This window comes from Nycticebus coucang, chromosome 2, assembly GCF_027406575.1.
Source record: "Nycticebus coucang isolate mNycCou1 chromosome 2, mNycCou1.pri, whole genome shotgun sequence".
NCBI classification, from domain to species: domain Eukaryota; kingdom Metazoa; phylum Chordata; class Mammalia; order Primates; family Lorisidae; genus Nycticebus; species Nycticebus coucang.
The window spans coordinates 94,220,007-94,232,290 of NC_069781.1; the positions used below are offsets into that span (position 1 = coordinate 94,220,007).

Genomic DNA, 12,284 nt, shown 5'->3' on the forward strand with positions numbered 1-12,284 from the left:
TTCTGAGTTTTATGGATCAGAGTTTCCCTTTTGGATGGGCGCCCGCCAATTCGCCGGGCAGCCTGAACCGCCAGTCCCCTCCAATGCCTGGGGGAAAGGTGCCCGCCCTTTTGGGTAGTTCAAAATGTCTGTTTCCCGGGCAGGATCCCTTCCCTTCAGTTGTCCAACAGTTTGCCCAGCTCCCCGTGGTTTTGAGTGGCTCTCCTTTCGGAAGCCTCCCTCAGTTCAGGATTAATTATATGTCAATTGGATTTTGTCAGCATTTACAAGCTGCTGACCTCCGTAGGGGAGGCGCCTGCTGGCCAGCACAGCCGAGCAGGGAAGAATATCTACAACAGAGTCTGTGATTTTAAATTACCCCTCATATATAGCAAACTGCCAGTTCGCTGGGCATCTCCAGATGTCTGTCCACTCCAATAATCCACACACAGGGAAGGTCCAGACGTCCTTTCCTCTCACTTGGTGGCTTGGGAGAGGTGGGCTACACGTCTGTCCTGTCTGCCATCATGCTCCGCCTCCCTATTCAGTTTCTAAACACCAACCAATAGCATGAACCTAGGGTGCTGAGATTCCCTTTGCTTATATATTTCATTTCAAAGGAATAATTAAGAATCCATATTAAATGACTTGAGGTTTTATTTTTTCATAAATATATTAAATACTCATCAATGAAAACATCATTTTAATCATGTGAGCAAGACTCATCATTGGTTTATCCACATGGAATTAAATAATAGTTTTTCAAAACACAAGGGGTATAAAAAGCTCTTCTTAATATAATTTAAATTTGATCATTTTATATTTTTAATGATAATTTGTGAGCATTTTTAAAAAGTAGAAATAAAAGATTGTCAAATATTCTGGAATGAAATAAAATTCTTTTTGGTTAGTATAAAATGTAGTTACATTGAGAGTTGTGCTTAACTGTGAGGGATAAAGCTTTTTTCATTTACATAAATATAGTTCAGGGAATATTACTAATGAAGTGGATGTGGGGTCACCTAGCCACCTTAGGAAAAGGTTACTACTTTATTTTAAGTAGCCCATCAATCATGATGAATTAATGTCGTATTCTAGGTGAAAGCACTAATCATAATAAATTCATTTTGTATTCATGAGGGTGTCAAATGTACACCCAAAGGAGTCCCATGTCATTTGTCAGTATGGAAAGAAAAATTAAAATATGACCTATTCCCAAACTCTTTGCTATGACTTATACCCAGATGCATGTTGTGGGGTTGATGGGCTTGTAATGCATGTGGGGAAAAGCTGGGAACCTTCACTGATTTTATTGGAAGTGGAATGAAATCTGTGTCAGGAACAAGGTCCTGAGGCTATGAGCCAGCATTTTCATGTCCTCCAGAGGATGCCAGAGGATCACAGGGGTGCCCAAAGGCAAGGCTGTGAGTGGGCATTCCTGAGTCCACAACCAAGCTGCCTTATTTAACTCACTACTTCCAAAATCAATGCCCACCTCCTCTTTAAGATAATATATTACCACTGCTTGACCCATTATGAAGGTGAAGAACTTTCCTGGGTGGTTTGTACCCAGGTCGGCTGGGCTTTGGGCATAATACAGGAAAGCCTTTCCTTTCTTTGTCCTTTTCTCCTATTGTGGAGGCACAATGATGTTGTGAAATGATCTACTCAAGGTCAAACCCTATCAAAGATGGAGATGATGGAGGGCCTCCCCCTTTCCTTTTCTTTCTTCCTCTTGTGGAGTCTATTTCCATGGGAAAAGGAGTGATAGGAATGCCAGATGGGTGTAATAGTCAAGGATCTAACAGACATTTAGAAATGTGTTTCTGTCGGATGGAATTAATATGTTAAATGGCTTGCCAATGTATTATTATGATGATTATTGTTGTTAATGCTGATATATGCATTTTAAAAATGGGGACGCATAGTCACAGATTGCTAAGTAACTTGCCTATGTGGTTAGTTATAAGTGGTGGAGTCAGAAACTGAACGAGTCTTCTGCCTCACTGTTATCACAGTAGTACTTACTACATGAAGATTAAGTGAGGCTAGGATTATAGATTTCTTAGCAGAGTGCTTACTTAATGTTAGCTAATATGATTAACTGTATGGTTTAAAGTAAGTGCCCTCCTAACCTCACTGGGACTGAGGGAGGGAAAATCAACTGAAAAAGAGGAAAGGTATTAGACTTAAGCTCCTTTTCAATTTGCTCTGATTGGCTCTGGAACCAAGATAGCAATTAGTGTCATGATCGGGAATCCATGTCTTCTTAAGGAGCCCTTACTGCCATCGTCGCTCAGATATTCCATGCTCTTTTCAAGTCTCATGTCTAGAGATAAACAGTTTCTAATTTTATTTTAAGACAGAGTCTCACTTTATCACCCTCGGTAGAATGCTGTGGTGTCATAGCTCACAGCAACCTCAAACTCTTGGCTCTAGTGATTCTCTTGCCTTAGCCACCAGAGTAGCTGGGACTACAGGCACCCGCCACAAAGCCCAACTGTTTTTAGAGATGGGGGTCTCACTCTTGCTCAGGCTCATCTTTAACTCCTGAGCTCAAACGATCTATCTGCCATGGCCTCCCAGAGTGCTAGGATTACCAGACTGAGCCACCGCACCCAACCAAACAGTTCTTTTTATTTCTAAAAGTTCCAGAGGTTGCAAATGGTGACCAGTGACGCTGTTTCAAGGCTTCTGAGCCCCAGAAGACTTCACCTGTTACAAACTTTCTCTATTTTTGGTGCCAGGAAAGAGTACCTTACATAGCATTTTCACCCTGAGGTCCCAATGGATGATTTAAACACCAAGAAATTCATCGTTCTCCTCTTATCTCACTCTTTCTTCCTTTCCAGCAACAACTCTCTTTGATAGAATAGAGACATACTTATATCAGAAGAGCAGGGCTCAGAAACAATGGAACTTCAGAACTTCACTCTGCTAATCCTAGAAATCTTTTTATACTGCCTCTTCTTCCAAAAATTTAATAGCAGAGAACTAACCTGAGGCAGTCTATGAGTAAAAGTTCATTTCTTTAGCAAAAATGTACTGTGAAGTATTAGATCAAATGAGAGGAAGTGGGGCTCAAAGGACTTGTCAAGTGGCTGGAAATATGGTTATTAGTTCTTTTTAAACCTCAGCTTTGTCACTGAAATTTCTAACTGGCTTTGGACAAGATATGTGTTCATATTTCCCAACCAGGTAGAAAATATTTCTACTTACATTTATGGACATTCCAAATTCCATCTTGTATTCAATTGACCTTCCATAGACTCTTTTCTTCATTTAGTTTATGCCTAATAATTTAAAGTTTAATCATATTGTGAGTTATAGTATCATTGTCTGGTATTCTAGATTGCAACTTCTTATAAAGTAGGGCACAGGTGTTAATTTAAAAAGCAATGTAGTGTGATGGAGAAAACACTGAAATTTATCTCAAGGGAAGCATAAATGTTTTCAAATGGGGAAGTCACTTCATCAGTAGGTAACAGATTGCATAGAGTTTTGATTGACATGAAGATTTCTATCTGGGGAGATTAGAGTGTGACATTCATACAAGATTTTTTGAATAACTTTTCTGAGGGATGCAGGTACTGTGCTTAATGAAATCATATATTTACTACATTGTTTATTTATAATATGTAAATATCTGGTGATCAATGAGGATGCTGGTGAGAAGGGTTGTGTCAATAACTCCATGTATTTTTCAAAAGAAGGGAAGTAGGGAGAAATGAGATACCTTTCAAGCCAATGCTTAGACTTCATAACCTAAAAGAAGCAAAGAACAATTTATATAAAATTACTTTTTAATTTATCATATAAGTAGCTCCTTTCCTTACAAATTCTAAAAATTAGATTGATGACAAAACTTTTCAATATACCTAAAGCACTCATTTAAAGTACAAATTTTGTATAAGGTTACTATTTTCTTATACTCTTATACCTTAGAGTATCAGTTCTTACTTATTTTTAGGGATTATTATTGTATCAGTCAGAACACCAAAAGGCAAAGAACAACACCTTCAATGGGCTTAACTGAAGATATTCTAACAAAGATAGTAGTACTTCAGAGGTGTGGAGACAAGGGAACTAGCGACAAAGGGCAAGCATTCTGGGAGTAGCAACAATGGGGAGCCCTTACCAACTCTAGGCCTGAAGGGCAAATGGGAAGAATGGTGTTTCCAGAATTTGGGAGGAAGGATTGACCAATAAGAATTATGACCATTGTCACTGTCAATATCATTCAGAACTTGAAGAGTTGAAATCCTGGAGAGAAAAGTGGTATAAGATGTAAGTTAAACATTTCATGATTCTGAAATTGTAAGCTACACAGGGAGAGACTGAGAAGCTGAGCAGAAAACACCTGAAAAGCAGAGTGAAATATTTAGTAGTCTCATGAGGCAATACAAATCAAACTTCATCATTTCCCACGTTCAGTTAGAATCCATAAAGAATTACATTTTCAGAATGTAAATGAATAGCTGGGTGTGGTGGCTCATGCCTGCAATCCCAGCATGGAGGCTTCCAGAGGTTAAGGCAGCAGGAAACCCACAGCTGAGTCTGAGGTTGCAGTGAGCTATGATGCCACAGCACTCTGCTCAGGGTATAGGGTGGGACTCTGCTCAACAACAACAATAACAACAACAACAACAAAGAATGTAAGTGAATAAAAGGTAGACCACACTTTATTAAAACTGCAACCCAGACTTGGCTCCTGATAGATTCAAGTAATTTTCTAGAAGATAATGTAAAAGCTCATGGAGTAAGTTAAAATCATCCAGAATCTCTACAATTATTAATACAAAGTGTCCAGCATTCAATGAAAATTATCAGCTATACCAAAAAATAAAATCAAGAGAAAAGGCAAATGAACAATGTATTTGGATTATTAAACACACTTTAAATAACTTGAAATATGTTGGAAAAAAAGATACAATATAAATTATACCCAAGAAATGGGACTTATTAAAAAAACAAATGAAATATGCAGCAATAAAATCTAAGAACTTAATGATGACTTTAACAGCAGATTTGAAACATTATAAAAAGAGAAAGTTACTGGAAATAGGTCACTAGAATACAACCAGGCTGAAGTCTGGAGAGCAAAAAGAATTTAAAATGCAGAAAAGATGATAAAAGACATATTTATATGATGAAAATACCTAACATAGATGTAACTGGAGTCCCAGAAGAGGAGAAAAGGGAGAATGTGGCATAAGCAACGTGTAAAGGAAGTAACTGAGATTTTTCCCAAACTGGGAAGAGACATCCAATTCAAGAACTGCTATGAATCCAAACCAGAATAAGTATAAATTGAACTAAATCTAGCATATCTTAGTTAAATCGTTGAAAACCAAAAGCAAAGAAAAAATATCAGTTATACCTACAGGGAAGTAAGAGCACATTACCTCCAAAGAAGCAACAGTTTCACTGATTGATGACTTCTCAACAGAAACAATAAAAGCCAGAAAATAATGGAATCTTTAAAGTGCTAAAAATATTCTCAGTGAAAATATCCTTCAAAAGTGATAGTGATATAATAAAGACACTTACAGGCAAATAAAACTGTAATATCTCATCTCCTTCAGACCTGCATTAATTGGAATAAAAAAGGAAGTCTTTAAGAAGAAAAAAAAAGGGTGGCGCCTGTGGCTCAGTGAGTAGGGCGCCGGCCCCCACCCTGAGGGTGGTGGGTTCAAACCCAGCCCCAGCTGAACTGCAACCAAAACATAGCCAGGCGTTGTGGCGGGCTCCTGTAGTCCCAGCTGCTTGGAAGGCTGAGGCAGGAGAATTGCGGAAGCCCAAGAGCTAGAGGTTGCTGTGAGTCCTGTGACATTGTGGCACTCTACCGAAGGCCGTAAAGTGAGACTCTGTCTCTACAAAAAAAAAAAAAAATCTGAAATGGAGAATTGCAGGAAAGAATGAAGAGTAATAGAAAGTGAAAATGTATAGATAAATATATAGTATATGTATATAGTTGAACCTCTGTAAATTGACCAAGGGACTGGCGACTGTAATAAACTTTTGAACAACAGAGTGGCCAACATAAAGAATTAGGCCTACTATATTGATACATACATGTGGTGGTTGTCTGGTCTATGAAAATTAGGTCAATTTTAAGAGGTAGTCAGTATACGAAGGAGGTTAGCTATGGAGGTTCTACTGTATTAATATCATCTCAATAGAACAATGCTATTGTCTTTGGGAATATAAGCAGAAATAAAGTACATAAAACCATTAAGAAAGGGGCAAGATAACAAATAGAAGTGAGTGTTCTAAGACTTTAATGTTGCTTAGGAACTGGTAAAATTAATAATTTGTATTAAACTGCCATGAATCAAAGATGTGTGTTATAATCTCTAGGGAAACTATTAAAAAGATAGTGAAAGATTATATCATTAATGTACTAGTAAAGGGGAAAATGGAATGATAAAAATATAGATTAATCCTGGATAAGAGAAGCGAGGAGAAAATGTATAGGAATTAAAATAAGTGGGACAAATATAAAACAAATAATAAGTGGCTGAGTATTAAGCCAACTACATCTTTAATTACATTAAATGTCATGTGACTGTTTCTCAAACTGAATTAAAACCATGTAACTTATGAGAGCCATATGTTAAATATAATCCCTGTATGATGAAAAATAAAACAATGGAAAAACATATACCAGGCAAATGATGACCAAAAGAAAGTAAAGTGTACCTTTACAGATATCAGACAAGGTGGATTTTAAAATAAAAGCTTGTTACAGATAAAGAGGGACAGTTAATGTTAGTAAAATTTAATTCACCAAAAAGATAGAATTTAAAATTTTTACATGTATCCAACATGGAGTCAAAGTATATAAAAGTAATAAATGATAGAACTTAAAAAGAATCCATAATTAGAGGGTGAGACTTGAATATACTTCTCTCACAAATTAATAAAACAAGCAGATAAAAAATTAGTAATAATATCAAAAATTTGAACAATTACCAAGGATATTACTTTTTCTCTCCACATACCCAATATAAAAATGCTTTACTAAGGAGAATATGTTCTATCTCCATTCAGGTTAATACAAAAGATATAAAGTCTCTACCGTTTTTAATGGTTGAATGTAAGTAACCATAGCCAATATACATGGTACACATATACCACAATCCATTCCTGGGTTCGTGGGCATTTAGGTTATTTCTACATTTTGGTGATTGTAAATTGAGCTGCAATAAACAATCTAGTGGAAATGTCCTTATTATAAAATGATTTTTTTCTTCTGGGTAGACCAATTTCACTAATGAATATAGATGCAAAAATTCTCAGTAAAATGCTAGCCAATAGATTATAGCTACACATTAAAGAAACATTCATCATGATCAAGTAGGTTTCAACCCAAGGACGCAAGGCTAGTTTAACAAATGCAAGTCCACAAATGTAATTCACCATATCAACAAAAGAAAAATAAAGCCCATATGATCTTCTCAATAGATGCAGAAAAAGGATTCAACAAAATTCAGCATCCTATTCTAATTAGAACACTAAATAATATAGTCATACATGGCACATTCACTAAACTGACTAAAGCCATCTATGACAAACGCACAGCTAATATACTCAACGGAGTAAAACTGAAAGCTTTTCCACTTAGAACTGGAACCAGATAAGGTTGTCTTCTATCACCACTACTATTCAACATAGTGCTGGAAGTTCTAGGCAATACAAGCAGGCAAGAGAAGGAAATAAAAGGCATCCAAATGGGTACAGAGGAGGTCAAACTCTCACTCTTTGCTGATGATACTGCCTTATACTTAGAGAACCCCAAAAACTCAACCAGAAGACTCCTGGAAGTGATCAAAAAGTACAGCAATGTCTCAAGGTATAAAATCAATGTCCACAAATTAATAGCCTTTGCATAGGCCAACAACAGCCAAGATGAGAAGCTAATCAAGGATACAATTCCCTTCAGAGTAGCTTAAAAAAAGAAAGAAAGACCAACCTAGGAATATACCTAACAAAAGAGGTGAAGGATCTCTACCAAAAAAAAAAAATTATGAAACCCTAAAAAAAGAAATAGCAGAAGATATTAACAAATGAAAGAACATACCATGCTTATGTCTGGGAAGAATCAACATTGTTGAAAGGCCTATATTTCCCAAAGCAATCTCCAGAAAGTATCATTATCATACTTTCAAGATTAGGAAAAAATAATTATTTGACTTGTATGGAACTAGAAAAAAACCTTACATAGCCATGACAATTCTTAGTGAAAAAAAAGAAACAAAGCCAGGAATAGCACCCTACCAGACTTTCTGCTATACTACAAGGCCATAGTGATTAAAACAGCATGGTATTGGCACAAAAATAGAGACACTGACATTTGGAATTGAATAGAAAACCATGAGATGAAACTAATATCTTATAACCACCTGATATTTGATAAACCAAACTAAAACATGGGGAAAAGAGTTATATTGAATATCCCTACTCAATAAATCATTTGGGGAGAATTAGATAACTGCATGTAAAAGACTAAAACTGGACCTCCACATCTCACCACTTACAAAAATTAATTCAAGATGGGTAAAATATTTAAACCTAAGGCATGAAACAATAAAAATCTTTGAAGAAAGTGTGGGAAAAACACTTGAAGATATCATCCTAGGGAAAGATTTTATGAAGAAAACTTCTGTGGCAATTGCAACAATAAGACAAATGGGACTTAATTAAACTGACAATGTTCTGTACAGTTAAGGAAACAACAACCAAAGCAAATAGACAACCTTCAGAATGGGAAAAGATATTTGCATATTATGAATCAGACAAAAGCTTGATAACAAAAATCTATAAAGAACTCAAATTAATCAACAACAACAGAAAAAGACCCAATAATCCCATATATCACTGGGCAAGAGACATGAATAGAACCTTCTCTAAAGATGACAGATGAATGGCTAACAAACATATGAGAAAATGCTCATCTTCCATAATCATCAGAGAAATTCAAATCAAAACTATCCTGGATATCACCTAACTGCAGTAAGAATGGCCCACTTCACAAAGTCTCAAAGCTGGCATGGTTGTGGAGAGAAGGGAACACTTTTACCCTGCTGGTGGGACTGTAAACTAATACAACCATTATGGAAGGCAGCATGGAGAATCCTCAAAACACTCAAATTAGACCTACCATTTCATCCTAAAATCCCATTACTGGGAATTGTAAGGATTTGAACCAAGATGAAGACACTTACGGGCATGGCATCATACACAGTTATTCCCCTGCCAAGTCCTACATGTGTCAGAGAATGAAGCGTTAATTTATTATCATTGAAATAGTTCAAGGATAATTTAAAGAAAATAGCTTATTGGATACTACCAAACATTGGTGGAAATGTTTCCAGACAGGAAACCTGCTTTGCATACTATGGTATTTCTAGTACTTAATGAAACACCATGAAGTGAGTGTGTCTTCTCATCTCAGCTTTGCCATATAAATCCACATTTGTTTAAGTGTATTCCTTAATTTTTCTGGGCATCAGTTTCTATTTTGGAGTAAACTCTTCTGCTTTCTTTTGAAGTTCATTGGGAAAAATACCTTTCCTCCCAGGACCATTGGGGCAAATACATTAATGGCTGTGGAAGCATTTTCAAACTATGATTTATATGTGAATGTAGCTTATTATAAAATGAAGAAAACATTGGCAAGCATCTACTATTCTTGGTTACCTCATCTCCAACAGATAGGAGAGAGATCAGAAACCATTAATATGTTGGCAGAAATCCACACCTTCTACACATGTAGCCAGCTCAGAAAATCAGACCCATGGAAAAGGAAGCCCTAAGGAACCCACAAGATTAATTATCCTTGTAAAATGGCCCACCCCACAGTGCCTTCAGGCTCCTAGCATTTTGTCCGTGTGAATGTGCCCTAAGAAACTAAGAAAATGAAGGCTACATTGAACAGTTTGATGAGAATATTTCAGATTGTATATGAAACCAGCACATTGTACCCCTTGATTGCACAAATGTACACAGCTATGATTTAACAATAAAAAAAATAAAATAAATATACTTCTGTGCAAAAATTATTGGAATTGAGGTGAGGTGACTCCAAGTTTAAAGGAAGAGCAATGAATATTGGGTTAGATATGATGCATACAGAAACCTGACTAACATTTGTATATAAAAAGAAGCTCTCAGAGATACTGTAGAAAATATTTTAAAAATCTTAAAAACAGTAGTGAAAGAAAGCCAACCAATTACCTAGAAGTAACAGTTAGTCACCATAGCCTGTTTAAAAACCACAATAAGATTTTGAAAACAGTGGAATAGTACAGGGTGTTCCAAATGTCGTCATACATTCATTACAAAAATTTACAGGTGGCCAACACATAGAGGATATTTGATAAAATTTTATAATAAATATTTTATAAATAAAGATACATTTAGCTACAATTTACCAGTTTCCTTATGTATGACAACTTCAGAGGCAACTTTTGTGACACCCTGTGCTTTCAAAAGGCTCAAAGGAGTAAGGCGCTGGCCCCATATACCAGAGGTGGTGGGTTCAAACCTGGCCCCAGCCAAAAACTGCAAAGAAAGAAAAAAAAAAAAGAATGAGAAAAAATAATTATCAAGTTAAAATTATGTACAGACACACACATACACACACACAAAAAAAACTATCTTTTAAGACTGAGAAAAGATAAAAAATTTTCAGCAAAGCTAAAACTGAAAGAATTTACCATCATCACATCTTTTCTAAAGGAACTTCAAAATAATACAGTGCAGGTAGAACGACAATGACTTCAGAAAAAAAACTTCAAATATAATAAGGAAAGATATTGCAAAGAAATTGATAAACACATAGGTTTTTACTCTGTCTTTATATTAGAATGGATGGATTTTCCTCCTTCTAAGAGCCAGATCTTGTCTCCTCTCTTTTCCTCAAGGACTTTGCTTCTGCAATTATCCTGTCTTTGGACTACACCATTATTATTTTTTTTCTCTACTAAGCATTTCCTTCAGTTTATAAGCACAACATAATATCTCATGTCCTAAAATATCAAGTTCCCTTCCAGTTCCATGCCTTTGCTTCTCTTTTTGCAAAACTACTAGAAAGAGATATCTGTCTCCACTGTCTCCACTTATTTCCTGCTCTCTCCTAAACCACTCCCATGATGCTTTGGTTCCTATTACTCCACCAATCAAGGATCTTTATTATCTCAATCAGGACCTTCATTTTTCCGACACCAGTGATCAATTCTCGGTTTCCATCCTTTTGATCTCTTGGCAGCATTGGAAGGCAGAGCTTGAGACCCCCTCATTCAGGTTAGACCTGATTGCTTCTGTGCATTCTAGACTGGTCTGGCTATTTTCAGCAATCCTCACCTAGATGTTTTGAAAGCATATCAGATTAAACCTGAACCTTTCTTTTTCTCTTTCAGTGTTCTTTATCTCAGAAAAGGACTTCATTGTTCAACTATTTGTTCAAGTTAAAATCTAAGATTATTTTTTCACTCCATCATTTCATTCACACTCCACATCCAGGCTACCAGCTGTACCCTCACAGTGTTTCCAGGTTCTGATGTCTTTTACCACTACCTTGGCCATCTTGTCCGGGCCACTGTTACATAGTCTTCCACCTGGCTTGCTTTCCCTCTTGTCTCCCCACAGTCAAGTACTCACATACATCCAGAGGGATCTTTTGTAATAAAAACACATATCAGGCCCATAGGTATTCCTGTATTCTGGCCACTGACTATCTCTCCAACCTGTTCTCCAAGACCTTTTCTTTCTTATTGCCTTGGAAACACATGGTTTTCTTGTCTTTCACAAATACACCAAAGTTATTCCCACCTTCTGCTGTGTCTCACTGGAATATTCTTCCAACAGGATTTCATATGGATCACCCCTCACTCCTTTCAAGTCTGCTCAAATGTCATATCTTCAGAGAGGACTTCTGTGCTCTCCCATCTATAAAACCACCCTTCTGTCACCTCTAATTTGTTTACCCTGTTTTATCATTCCTAATAGAATTTATTGTTACGTGACATACTGACACATTATTCTAACCATATTACCTTTCTACTTGCTTTTTATCTATACCTCTAACTGGAATGTATATGGTATACAGGCTTTCTTTTTCATCATGAAATACTCAGAACCTAGAACCCGGTTGGAACATAGGCTTTTGCATGTTAGTTCATTCATTTCAAAATGCCACATTGCCATCATATTTTAATTAATAAGGTCACTTAGAGCCAGCATATTCCACAAGATAAGAGACTAAGCTATGCATATTCAATTTTCCTCCTTAGTCTTTTTCA

General features: G+C 36.4%; 1 long non-coding RNA gene across 1 annotated transcript; it reads right to left on the reverse strand.

The window, feature by feature from the left end:
• Positions 1-681: 681 nt before the first annotated feature.
• LOC128573035 (uncharacterized) lies at positions 682-10,546 on the reverse strand. The gene is made up of 5 exons (XR_008376302.1): positions 10,416-10,546; positions 4,118-4,242; positions 3,716-3,744; positions 3,199-3,272; positions 682-2,308 (listed from the first exon to the last, which is right to left on the reverse strand). It is a non-coding gene; the product is annotated as an uncharacterized LOC128573035 (long non-coding RNA).
• Positions 10,547-12,284: the final 1,738 nt, after the last annotated feature.